General features: G+C 37.4%; 1 pseudogene across 1 annotated transcript in view; it reads left to right on the top strand.

Annotated features, from left to right (window-relative positions):
- LOC18424911 (putative lipid-A-disaccharide synthase, mitochondrial) overlaps positions 1–13531 on the top strand; it is a 32973-nt pseudogene extending 19442 nt beyond the window's left edge. Inside the window, exons 5-8 of the transcript XR_016043157.1 lie at positions 2192–2270; positions 11977–12209; positions 12562–12788; positions 13186–13531. The product of XR_016043157.1 is annotated as a putative lipid-A-disaccharide synthase, mitochondrial (transcript). The remainder of the gene's footprint in view (positions 1–2191; positions 2271–11976; positions 12210–12561; positions 12789–13185) is intronic.
- The last annotated feature ends 930 nt before the right edge of the window (positions 13532–14461 follow it).

The following is a 14461-nucleotide window of genomic DNA, read 5'->3' as shown; positions in this document are numbered from 1 at the left end:
CTAACGACAATGTAGTAGTGCGCCCCTGGGATGGCATTTTGAGTACTAGTGTTATTCGTTAGAGGCTATAATATTATTCCCTATATATTATGTATGGCTCCACTAGAAGTTAAAACCAAAATTCTACAAGCCTAGAGTTCCTGTAGTAATATTATCGACCTTTAGCTTCAAGTTTCCTTGAGGGGGATTTGCTTGACATAAGGCAGTGGATTGAAAGTAATTTGTGAATGGTTCAAATCATAGTAGTTGGAATCGAGAGCAGGATGGGACGCAATTAAGGGATCGGAAGACGGGGATTGCAAAAGGCTAGAAGATCCCTATGATAGGGAGTGCCATCCATACATTGGATATGCTAGGGTAACCTTTTGGGTATCTTGATTCCGACCTTTTGGGGATCTTGCTCTCAACTGGTCGGGATTGTGCCGAAATATGACTACAATGTTTAATTTTACAATTTCCACTAAGAACTAGAATTAAATAAGTAATGCAGATTTTAAAAAAAAGAATTAAATAATGTAATCTTAATAAATAAAACTATTTTATTAAAAATACACTATTGATTTTTTGTAAAAATTGAACAACGTAATCTTGAAAAGGTTGGGATCACTCCCAACATTTTGGAATCTCGATCCCTATCATTGGGGATTGAGATCCAAAAATTTAAAAGTTGATCTCCCTTGAAGATCCATCTCTTGGTGAGCTGAAGAGAGGTTCCGTAGTGGAATCACAATTGGCATTAGGGCGATCCTGGTAATATTGGTTCAAATCCTTAAATCCTGACGATTAGCTCTTCCTGCAGCAGCAATTTGATATCTTTTGAGGCCCAAGATCTGCGATCTACATTGATTATCTTTACCAACAAATGAGTTTGAGAAACCCCTCTGAAAATTCTGTACTAATTTTATATCTTTTTGGGCCCGAGATATGGGATCTAAATTGACCTTGACCAACAAATGGCGTTGAGAAGTCTCCCTTAAGATTCTGTTCTCTAAGAATTGGCTGGCTGGTTGCCTAAGAACTGGAAAACGAAATGTTACCTCTCTCTTTTTAACAGTTCCATACAAAACTATGTATCAAATAATGAAAAACACAAGGGACAGCCTAATTAACATTATAGAACTGATGCACACCTATAAAATTAAGTAGGCACCTTGGAACTTACATGGTTATGTTCCTTTGAAAATTCCGAAAAAATATTACAATACTAAATGGAATAAAATTCTTTTTAGATACAATATTTGGATATCCAATGTCGCACACATCGCTGACTCCCTGACCACAGAAGGGGCTGTGTGATCTGAGATCCTTTTCATGTGTCCACAAACGTCAGTGTCATTCTCTGAGCTTCCTTGAGAATAAGATTTTCACACTTTTTTGTATGAATGCACATGCACAGCAGAAAATTTAACTTATATTTATAGCATTGATACAAATAGTCGTTTTATCTATAAAAAGATTTCTGGAAGGCTGAATATAGATGTTGATAAATTATGTTATCAGGACCCTGGTCATTGAACCAGTGAAGGCGGTCTGGTCAAATTGGTCGGACCCCTTTTCAATCTTAATTTCATTGTGATAGATTGATAACAAATGTGTAGTGTTTGAAGTTAAAATACAAAATGGATTCAATGAATTCAACTTGGTAGCTCTCTTTTATTCCTCAAGTCCGTGCCATCATCATCATAATTGTGACTTTCTTTCTTTCCCATGCTCTCCCTCATCGCCTCTTAAGCAGCTTCCGACCAATTTAGACCCCTCTGCTCCAACATTCAGTTATTCCATGCCATGCATCATAGGAAATCCCTCACCATCCTTTTCTGGGTGCATATCATTTTGTTTTTTACCTAATTTTATGCTATTAAGTTTTTTTTCTTTTATTTTATAGGATCCTATGGTTTTAGTTTAACATATGGCCACACACATGCACACACACACACACACCGAGGGATGGAAGACCCTCTAGGTCAGTCGAGTTTCAATATGTGGTTTAGTTTGAACTCAAAATTCCATTAGTGTCTTTCGTTGCTTTAAAGAGGGATGTAGTGAGGGAGGGCCCTATTGGTTATCTAAGGTTCAATATGTTATTTAGTTTGTAACTAGTAGGCTACATCAGTGGTTGCTTTATTTATCTTATTGCATTTCATTGGAGATTAATTTTTCATCACCTTTTTGTTTGGAAGTTGACTTCTAGGGGACGAGCTCGCAAGTAGATGAATTGGTGGTTCTTGGAAAAGCAGATAACTTCCGCAATGAGCATGGAATATCTTCAGGTAATATAGTGAGCACAACTCCTATCAAAGTTTCCAACTGCAGATTGTTGATGCTTTCCTTGATAATAAGATGTTTATCATCTATGTCATTAGCATTTATTATCTATATCATTAGGATGAATAATGAGAAAAAATGATCGATGCTATAATCCTCATCAGAAAGAATAATAAATGACTACATTCAACTTTGGCATTTAGCTAACTTGAAGCTTATTGGGCTATCCTACTCCATCCCAATCCATGGTCTTTTGTAATGTTATGCATACGGTAATGGTGGGATCCCACTCACGTCATCCCTCTTTCTTGATGTCATGAAACCATAGAACTATGTTGAATGTTACCATAGTAACATTCAACATATTATTATGTCAAAGTTACCAATAGTAATATGTCAAATGACTTCACTTATAAAGGTCCCAACGTCTTGCACTCCTATAGTTGGTGGTATAGCAAGGTCTGTATTGGACTCACTCAACTGCAAATCGGGTTCTTGGTGGAGCTAGTTCAGGCTGCATTGATTACTAGGAAGCCTCGCAGAAGCCCTTCAGACCATGTAACTGAGCAGTTACAAAGTTGGTGCCCACAAGAAGAGCCACTTACTTTCTATGGGGGTTCTGGTGATGCTTTTTGAGTTAACATGTTGAAACTGCCAGTGTGTGTCTTTCATGCAGATTTCTTGAGGCAATTCTTGTGCTTGGTAGTGGTCAAGATGAATTCCACTTTCACCAAGTATCCCAATATAAAGATGAGGGATTGGGATTTGGAAAATGAAGGAGTCCAGTATCGCCTTGCGTGGTAAGTTGCATCAACATTTTGGAGAGGTGATTGATGCTCTATGCAATGTTGGAGAATTCTTTAGCCGGTGCCTAGGCAGTAGGCGCTGAAAGTTTTGGGCCTAGGTGCCTTCCTAGTGGGTGCTCAAAGGCATGGGCGCCAAAATGGCCCCTTTTTTTTCAGGGTTAGGTTATATACCAAATCCCCCAGGTATGAGTTATAAACTTATATTATGGTTATAAAAGAAAAGAGGGAAAAAAAACATACATATACATTGAATGACCCAATGTTTCACGAAGTGATAAAAAAATATTAAAGTTTCAAGTTTGAACGAAAAGCATCCAATGTTTCAACATTCAAGTTTCAACAACCTCAAGATTAGGAGGGGGGGAAGAAATAATCTATAGGCCCCTTGTTTTGGGCCTCTTATACCCAAAACCCCTCCTTGCATAGTACTAGGGCCCTTAGGAGCAGCAGGTACATCGTCATCTGCCTCTACTCCAAAAATATCAACTGTCTTGAGGAGATCAACTTCTTTCTTTGAGGCTTGTTCTTTTTCTTTTTTTTGTTTTCCTTACTCTCTCTAAATGGTCTAACATTTCTTGCTTTACAAATTGGGATACTTGTTTGCATGTGGCCACATCCCTTCTAATACTGGCTAAGTGTTTCTTCAATTGATTAATACCAGCATTTTAACAATTATTGCAAAATTTGCATTGTACTTTATTTTTGTCCTTAGGGTCAGGACAAAAACCATACTTCCAACCTGGATCAGAGCTTTTATTTGTAGATCCTGAAGATGACATCTTCTCCTAAAGACTAGAGACCAGTGTTTTAAAATGCGGCCACATCGTCGCATATGCGGCCGCATCATGCAGGATGCGCTCGCATCCGCATCGCAAACTGGCGCATATGCACTATTGACAGATGCGGTCGCATATGCGCCGCATGGCCGCATCCCGCATTGCACCGCATCAGACTGCATCTCGTCGCATCTGTTTCCGTGGATAAATTTTTCGATTTTGCCCCTCGGGGTGGGGCAAAATGGTCTTTTTGTAGTTCCAAAGTTTAGGGAAACTGTTTGGGGGGTTATTATATCCCCTAAACGAGGATTTTCAGCCACTTTTGTGGCTTTTTTTGCATCAAATCTAAGGAAAAATAAAATTTGGCGAAAATTTTTTTTTCATCCAAATCTTCGATTTGGAGGTTGTTTGATACTTGGATGTTCATTTGATGCCTTTGATTGTTGATTTGGAGATGTTAAGGTGAATTCGTGATAAGAAATTGCGGATTTCAGAGACCGTGAAGAAATTGAGCACTACTTCACAGAGTCGGTAACTTTTTATTCTTTCTTGTACAATAATACTGTTATACGTATTTTTGGGGCAATGTCTTCTTCCCAATTTTCTAGTAACAAGGATCCGGTTTGGAAATATGCTAAACTAAAAAATCCGAAAGATAGAAATTGTGTGATATGCTTGCTCTGTGGAAATACTTATATGGGTGGTATTTTTCGACAAAAAGAGCATTTAGCCGGAATTTTCGGGAAAATAAGAGCATGCCCACAAGCTACAGATGATATAAAAAAAAAGATTAAAGAATATTTGGATAGATTGAAAAAAGATAAAGAGAAAAAAAAAGAAAAGGAATTACTTGATGATATGCAATTATTTGATGATGTTGATGATGATGATGATATGTCTGAAGTTGCTATGAGGCAAAGGGGTACTCATACTCCAACCTCAAGAAAGAGGGTTATAAATATTGGTGGTAGTGTTGAGAGAAGAACACCTCTCTCTAAGGGGCCAATGGATTCTTTTTTCACCCCTAGCCCCGAAATTGTGGTTCAGAAGAGAGAAAAAAAACAAAACAAACCACAATTGACAATAAATATAAAAAAGAACAAAGGAAGTCGGTATGTAAGTGGATTGTAAAGTGGATTTACATGGCCGGCATTCCTTTTAATACTATAACTCTAGATAGTTTTGCATGTATGGTCCAGGCAATTGAGCAATATGGCCCAAGACTTATTCCTCCTTCGCTACATGAGGTTAGGGAGCCCTTGTTGAAGGATGCTGTATTTGATATGAATAAAATTTTGATTTCTCAGAGAGAAGGGTGGGAGAAATATGGGGCCACTATTATTTGTGATGGTTAGTTCGATGGGAAATCAAGGGCATTCATTAATTTTTTGGTTAACTGCCCAACAGGTACGTTTTTTGTTAAGTCTATTGATGCATCAGACAAGTCACATGATGGTACATACTTATCTGGTTTGATGGATGAGATTGTCGATTTTGTTGGGGAGCAAAATGTGGTACAAATTATCACTGACAATGGTGCCAACTATGTTGCAGCTGGGCATTTCTTGACTTTGAAAAGGAAGCATATATTTTGGACTCCTTGTGCAGCTCACTGTGTTAATCTTATGCTTAAGGAAAAGGGTACAACATCTTTATTTAGTGGGGTGATTTCAAGAGCTATGTTTGTTGTTGGATTTATTTACAATCACACTATAGTCCTAAGCATGATGAGGTCTTTTACAAAGAAGAGAGAATTAGTGAGACCGGGTATCACTATATTTGCCACGTCATTTCTCATTCTTCGAAGCCTAGCCAAGCAAAAAAGTGCCTTGAGGACCATGTTTGCTTCAGAGCAATGGAGTCAAAGCAAATGGTCAAAGCATAAGGATGGGAGAAAGGCTGAAAAAATTATTCTGAATACATCTTTTTGGAGTCAAATAATTATTGCATTGGAGGTGGCTTACTCTTTTGTGAGAGTGCTTCGACTGGTTGATGGTGATGCGAAGCCCGCCATGGGCTACATACATGAGGCAATGACTAGGGCAAGAACTGAAATAAAAGATGTTTTAAAGGATGATGAAAATATACGCAAGGCTATACTTGAAATTATTGATAAGAGATGGGATACCCAGCTTCACAGGCACCTCCATTCAACCGGTTATTTTCTAAACCCATCTCTTCACTGCAAGCACCCATCCATTGTGTCAGATCGTGTAATAAATAGTGGGTTATTAGATGTGCTGGAAAGGTTGGTGCCAGACAAAGATATCCAGGATGAGATCTAGAGCCATGAATTGATTAAGTTCAAGTTAGCCTTGGGAAACTTTGGGAGAGATATTGCCACTCGAAATAGGGACACTACAGATCCAGGTATAGGCCAAAAGCCCAAAAATAATTTTACGTGTCTCTTGCTTTATGTACAGTTCCATTGTTTATTTTATACCCTTAATTTTTAACTATATTCTAAATTATAAAATATTATACAGCTGCATGGTGGGCATTATATGAAAGCGAAACATCAAATCTACAACGTCTCGCTATTCGAGTATTGAATCTCACATGTAGCTCATCTGGTTGTGAGCGCAATTGGAGTGCATTTGAGCATGTAAGTCCTTTACTCCTTATTCCTTAATCCTTATTTCTCTAATTTCAATTTTCTAATGTAAAATCTAATTTATCTGATTTCAAATTTCTACCATAGCTCCATACAAAAAAAAGAAATAGGTTGGAGCAGAAAAAGTTGAATGATTTGGTTTATGTGCGGTATAACGAGCGACTTAGGGTGAGGTATGAAAATCGCACGAAGCTCAACCCTATTCAATTATATGAAGCTGATGGTGAATCCATAAGTGAGTGGACCATGGATCCAAGACAAGAGCGTGTGTTTGAGGGTGAGGATCTTACTTGGCTTGATGTCAAGCTAGCAACATGGGCTAATGAAGAAGATCGACCTAACACTAGAGCACAAAGGAGTAGAGGAGCTGCTGGGTCTAGTCGCACTCGCACGTTAGTTTCAAAGGTCGAGGAGGAAGCTGACTCAGAGGAGACCGATGAAGAAGAATACATGGAGGCCGTCGAGGATGATATTGATGATGCACATGACGACTCTCAAGATGACTTGTCTGATTGATATTTGAAAAAATGAAGTTCAAATTTCAAAATTGACTCTCAAAATGGATGATTGTATTAAGTTATTATTTATTAACTATTAACTCTTCTTGAGCTTGACTTTTGATTTGTATTTTGTAATATCATTATTTTGTGCTTATGATTGTGCTTATGGTTGTGCTTAATTATAGTTGTGCTTATGGTACAAATTTGTGCTGATGGTTGTTAATTGTTGAATGCTTTATGAAGCTGGTTTCAAGTTTCTAGTTTCTATCAGGGGATAGTAGATAACTGGATACCGAATCTCTGACAGCTAATAGTTTTGAAGTTAATCATTAAACTAAAATACCTACTATCACATATATCACCTTCATATTTTTTTGTATGCATTAACTTTTTTTTTTAGATTTTTTAAAATTGTTTTACATTTATTGACCGCATCATCGCGATGCACCTGCATCCGGGCCGCATTGCCGCATCGACCCCCCACCGCATCAGGGCCGCATCACGCATCTTAAAACACTGCTAGAGACCACCAAGTCAGAAGTCACAAACCAAACCTGAAATTTCACAAAAGAGAGAACATGTAAAAAACTAATCAAAACTCAGAAGTAGAAGAAAAAAATAAAAATATGTTTGAAATTTAATTTTCAAACTAAATCAATCCTTTCCTATCAATCCATATTCTAAAGTTGCATTCTTGCAAAAAATCCACAAAATATAGAAAGTTAGAAACAACATACATGATAAACCAAACTACACCAATCTATCTACATTCTAAAGTTGTAAAAACTCATAAACCAATAAGTAAAATTATAAATAAAAATAATAAGAATGACATAGTTAGAGATAGGATTTGGTTTATTTAATTTGGTATAGGTTCAAGTCTATTGAACTTTGGATTTCGAATCATCATCATCATCCAAGCTATATTCTAATTATTGTTAGTCAGTCACATGAAACTTATTCATCTATTCTTCTTAAGTTTAGGATTCATGATAAGATGTGGCAAAGTTTTAAACTGGCTGTCTACTTAACACAACCTACCTCCTTTACCTAGGTTTGGACAGGGGTTAAGGGAAAGTTTAAGGTCCTCACCCTTATTAGACCATGAACTTTGGATTTCAAATCCTAATCCTTATTCCAAAGTTGAACTAAGAAGCTTAAAAATTTAAAACACACCCAAACTATACATATCCATATACTAAAGTTGAAAAAAAATTGCAAGTTTAATGAATTTTGGGTCGCAAATCGTAATACAAATTTGTAAAAAAAAATAATTAAAATGCATCAAAACCATACTAGTCCACATTTGAAAGATGAAATAAAACATAAAGGGAAAAGTTTATATACGGTTACAACCTTATTCCTATAATTAAGGTTGCAACCATATCTACTGTCCAATAAAATAGATGGTGGATATTAAGAAGGAAATAGGAGAAGTCCAACCGAGAAACCGGAAGCTCCGGTTCCTTTTTTTTTTTTTGTTTCCCTCCATTTCTCTCTCTAGTACTTCTAGAATGCCTCTCTTTCTGCAAATCAATGGCGATCTATTCCTAGCTCTAAGAACCCCATCTGCAAATCAAGGGCAGGTAGCCAAGAGAATATAATAGATCAGATCTTTCAGCTGAAGATCACCTCCATATCTCTAGCTTCATGTGAAAACAGAGAAACCGCAGGTAAAAGCGAATAATATTGTTAATATTGAGAATTGTCCTGCAAAATACTCTCTCTCAATATTGGTTTTCTTTCTCTATCTCAGTCCTTCAATTGAAATTGGTAAGTTGGGTTTGGAGTTTTATCGGTTAGTTTTACAACAAGTGCCCTCTCTCTCAAGCTTTTGGTTGTGAAACCGTTCCAACAACGAGATCCTCCCCCCTCTAGTATAGTCTTAAGCAGGTCTCTCTCTGTCGTTCCACAGACCTCTCTCACTTTCTCTCTCTAGTTTTTGGGTGTATTTTATTGAGGCATGGAGTTGTGGCCATATTTTATAGATATGAATTCATGGAGAACATGGCGCCAAATCAGTCCGAATATTTGATTTTCATAATCAAAGAATTTTGATTCAGTTCGTGTTTAATGTTGGGGGATGATGAAGGCTCCTGTTTTAGGAAAAAATAGTTGCACAACCACATTATCCTTTCCTTTCACTCTCTAACCCCTTATCCTCACTCTCTCTAGTCTATATCCATTATCCTCTCTCTTCAAATTCTCTTGCAGATGACAGGCCAAGCTTTGTAGAGGGGCTAATTGCTTTTTTTTTTCTTGAAGCTTTGTTGAAGTTTTCGATTTTTTCTTGAAGCTTTCTTGAAGTTTTCGACTCTATCCCCACATCGTTACATTGCTGTGGAGATTGAAAATGGGAGACTGAAAGGAGGAAAAGATGAGAGAGAGAAAGAAGTACGACTGGGTCTTTTTTGTCTTAAAAATCCTAGTAACCGTGGACGTGAAGCCTTGGTTTTTTTTCTTGGGTGGAGTGTGAAATCCTCACCATCCAAGAAATAGACGGTGGTGATGACTGCAACCCAACTTCAACAGTTTGGGTTGCAGCTGTATAGAAACCACACCCAAACATAAATACCACAAAAGAAAAGAAAAAAGAAAAAAAGATAATGTGTAAATATCTCATAAAACCCTAATACAAAACTTGAAAATCTCTAGCCTTTAAAGCTGAGTCCTTCAAGCTTTGAAACAGGGAGCTTTGGTTGCCAAAAACTTCTTCTCACAACCACTTCAAGCCCCAAATAGATTCAGCGTCAAGCGCCAAAGATATTCAGCGCAAATACCTTTTGATTTCCCAAGAAGTTGAAAATTTTCTATTTTTGCTCGATCTTCGATTTTTCACCAAAAATCTGGATTTGGGAATTTTTTTTTGCTCTAAATTTTGTTCTAGTGGGGTTTTGGGGGTTAAATGATCCCCCAATGTCTTAAATAAAAAAACGAGGGGCAAAATGATGGATATTGCCCCTACCTGTGGGGTATTTCTGCCCCACTCGTAATTATCGCGGGGCGCTTAATCGCCTGCCTTGTGACATATGCCCCATACGCGCCTGACTAGCCCTGGGCGATGCACCTAGGGCATCTGGCCACCTAGGCGGCCGGGTGGGTGAATTTTCCAACATTGGGTCTATGGAAAGATGTGATAGGTCACAAATATGAACATCATGATGATAGTTGCAGCCTTTTTGGGGTTTGGTCATGGAACGAGTAGTAACAAATGGTAGGCATTATTTATGACAGTTCAAGTGGGAATTGCAGTTTGGGAATGGTATTTGACTAGTTGAACAAGCTTTTGGGACCAAGTCTTGTGTGGGGATTCTCCATTGCAGATCATTTCCTTGTTTGACTACTTTGAGAAACCATGTCTAGAGCTTGTATTTTCGACAAGACATTACATGGTAGGGGGTTGGGGAGTTAAGTTGACTAGAGATTATGCTGCACTTCCTCTTGGTGGGGCTGATCTAGACCCTTGATTGTGGAAATTTTTCTTGATAGATTTTCTGTGATTCGATGACAATTGCTGTTCCTTAGCCTCCCAACTCGTGTGGTTTGCTCTTGCATAGCCCATGGTTCAGGTGGCTAGTATGTGCGGATGAGATATATTGGACCAATTGTAGCACTAGGGTGAAATCCTTAACAGTAGCATTATGAACCAGGAGAAAGTACAGGCTGTCTTCTATCTCGTAATTCACTTGGAGCTGTAAGATTAGTGGTGGTGTGGGGTCACAGTATGTTGGACTCCTTTGGGTGTACTGGATGATGCATGAGTTGATAGGTACATTGCTGATTGCTTGTTTCTCTGTTTAGTTACGCCAGGGAGGTTGCATCACTTGAGGCTATGTGACCTAGCAATTAAGTAGGGTACCTGGAAAGGGGTCCTGCAGAGAATTTTCGAAGGAACCATGACAATTTGATCAGCTTGTAAAGAGCGAAGCAGGAAGAGCATCATTGCATTTGTTAGGAAGTACTTTTAGGAAACCAGGACACTATACTTAAACTATGGAGTGAAGGACAATTGTTTTGTGCTGTGTTACCTGGGCCAAAGATATATTGGTGGACTTTCTTGATGGTTTAGGTGAAACAAAAAGCTGGGATCACTCGGGCTTAAGTTATATCTGCATACGTCATTGGGCCTACAAGTTGAGGGTAAACCCCTTTTCGTGATTAGATGGGTGCATTGTCGGACAGTGATCCCATGGTGAGTGGCAGTTTTATTTAGGAGATTTGAATGTTCATGGTTTTATTTTCTCACCCCACCATCTCGTTGCTGATTACCTGTTCAGCTTATTGGCCACTGGCAAGGATGTCGGTCTCACATAAACTTTGTATTGATGACCTTGCCCTTTTGTAGCTATTTGCAATCTGTCATCTGTGTTTCCTTTATTGACTGATGCATTTTAATTTGGAAATGGAAATTTATAGTCTCAATAAGAGAATCTTTGTAAGCAATTTACTCGTGATCCTCGGTACTGAATACTCTGGCCTTAGCTTCATTAATATTGAGGGATCATAATGATTACATCGTTTAAATATGTTTGGGACGTTTTTTTTACGCAATAATTGATTTGATGCTACGAACAGGAAATAGGTTGATACGCATGGTATATCACTGAATGAGAAGTTTGGCCAAGCTGGGGCAACCAAAGATTTTTGAAATTTTCTGAGTTTTTATTTATTTATTTATTTATTATTATTATTATTATTATTATTATTATTATTATTATTATTATTATTATTATTATTATTTAAAAAAACTAAAAAAAAATTGGCCATCCTGCTAGTGTGTCATTGCAAAGAAACACGTATCTATATCAGATTCTTGTGAAGTAAATAAGTACAGAGGCTATGTTGAAGATGTGTTTTTTTATTTTACTTATAAAAAATAAGTGTCTTTTGAGTAAGTTTTTGCAGTTTCAATGATGCAGTGATGATGAGCATAAAATGGTGTTATTTAGAGTTGAGGCGAATCCTACTCCATAATTCTTCCCTCATCTCATGATTTCTTCTCTTCTGTTTGACAGAGACCACCATTATCAGTTTATTTCCTGGCAGCAGATTGCAAGAGGTTACACGCATGCTGCCTATTTTTGCTGATACTCTGAAGTTACTTAGATGCTCTTTTCCTGATATGGTGGCGTCCTGTAGCACCTAATCAACATGTTCAGGAACACATCAAGAAGAATGTTCAGCAATGGGTGGTGCCTGCCATATTGATATCCGGGGAATCTTCTTTCAAAAATATGATGCTTCCAGCGTACGTTATTCTTGATCTGATTTATGCTATTGATCCACATTGTCTGATTTTTCTTATGAGAAAAATGCATCATGGTTCTGGCTTTTCTTCTTCTTAAGATGTAAGTGGAAGTATCTGAAAAAATTTCAACTTTTGTGGCGCTTTGATTACAACTGTGAGAGTTGCTAAAATGCATGTCAGGTTTGATTGCAAATATATGAAAGTTGTCACAAAATGCATGTCATAATTCATTTTCGTTGTATTATACTATCAAATTTTCATTTTATGTATCCGCGTACATGGTGTTTGACAAGTATTTTTTTGTGGGACTAGGTTCAATTTATTTTAGACATTACTATGGAACTTTTTGCAGGCAAGCAAAGCTGCAATTGCTACTTCAGGGACAGCCGTTATGGAATTGCAACTTGCACGGCTGCCTTGCGTTGTTGGGTATCGTGCCCATATCTTGACAGAATGGTTTATTCGTTTGAGGGCAAAGTCAAAGTACATGTCCCTACCCAATATTCTGTTGGATTCAGCTGTTATTCCAGAAGCTCTATTATCCAATTGCACAGCTGATAGACTGTCCATGTTGCTCAAGTAAGATGATGCTCAATTAAGTTGATAATAGGTGGCCAAGCTAGATCTTTTTGACTGCTAAGCTTTCTGAATTTTAGTGAACTTTTGACATTTGCTTCTCCAATTGGTTGATTGCAATCCCTGTCCTGGTTGGTCCTCATCAGCATTGCATGGATGGATTTCAGTCCATTATTGTGTAATGTACTGAAATAATGCGCTAACTGCTTGTGGATTTCCTTGTCAATGAAATCAGAGGCATGCACTTTCATGCAGTCTATCATTCTTGCATGATACATGTATGAATGTGCTTAGGACTGATGAGTACCTTGCAAAAAGAAAGAAAAATGTCACCGATTAATAATGAATTAAAATTGTGGAGGAACTCATCTAAATAAACTTGTCTTACCCCCAATTGCAGCAAAATCATTTGGGACGAAAGCCTTCGTGAGGAACAGATTGCATCTGCTAGGAACGTGCTTAATATTCTATGCCCAAAGCAGAAAAGTTCGTATAATTTGCATGGGGAAAGGCTTGGATCTTCATGCACACCAAGTATGATTGCTGCATCTACCATTATGTATGAATTTACTTGTAATATTTGAAAAGTGTCTAATCTCTGTAGCATCTTTTTGGTTAGGTGATGTCTTCCTTTTCTCTGGTTAAATTAAATTTTTCTGTGGTAGCTTCATTATCTTGAGATGAATATTTGAACATTAAACACAATTATTTAATCAGTGTTGAGCACGTCTCATTACATTTCAAAATTGATTGCATCTATATGCTATATAAGGCCTTCTAGGTTAAAGAGATCCACCCCGAAAGTGTACTTCGAGTTTGATGGGTTGGGGACTTGTGTTACATTTTAAGGTATGAAGAGCTTGCAATCAGCCAAGCAAGCTTGGAACTGAAGGCATACGAGACGGTTTCCAACTTGTGAGGAAATTTTTACCTTGAAATTGGAGTAATCATAAGCATTGTTAGAAAAACCGGGCGATCTAACCACTAACCGCCCGGTTAGATCGGAATCGGCCAGTGACCGGTTCTGGTTTTGGGAGGTTTTGGCGATCTATTTAAAAAAAAAATTCAAAAAAATGTATATAAATTCCCAAAAGTAAGGAATTTGGTTTGTAATACACTTTCTATTATTCTTTACATTATGGTAAAGATTAAAAATTAGTTTTGTCATTAATACTCACTTTAATTCAAAAATCGATTTGTTAAAATCTATGTTTCATTAATTTTCAACTTCATTTGAATGTGTTTAGTTTTAATCATTTTTTATATGTTTTTTATATTTTAGTAGATTTTTTTTGTATTTTTTTATTTTTCAACTTTTTTTTGACCACCCGAGATTTGCTCGGTTAGAATGGTTGAATTGGTCGGTTTACCGGTTAGGCTGGTTAAACCACTTCTAGGCCCATGTCTGGTTAACTGTTCTGGTTCGATTTTGCAAATGATGGCCAATGCTTCATTCTCTTTTTTTTGTTTTACTTAAATTCTTCTTACACGGTACCAAAGAAGGCAAATGCTTAGGTAGTGTTCTTGGTTTGGCTGGGTTGTAACATGTTATGCCTTCGGAAGTTAAGGGGATTATCTAAAACTTAGTATTATCTATGCTAAATAGATGATTTGGCAAATAGCAAGAGGATTGATAGTATGGGAGGTTTGGAAGGAAAAAAATAGAAGTGTTTGAT

The sequence above is a fragment of the Amborella trichopoda genome, chromosome 10 (assembly GCF_054954075.1).
Source record: "Amborella trichopoda isolate Santa Cruz 75 chromosome 10, AtrichopodaSantaCruz75HAP2 v2.0, whole genome shotgun sequence".
Classification (NCBI taxonomy): domain Eukaryota; kingdom Viridiplantae; phylum Streptophyta; class Magnoliopsida; order Amborellales; family Amborellaceae; genus Amborella; species Amborella trichopoda.
The sequence above is the reverse complement of the archived record's forward strand: the minus strand, read 5'-3'. Positions and strand labels throughout refer to the sequence as shown.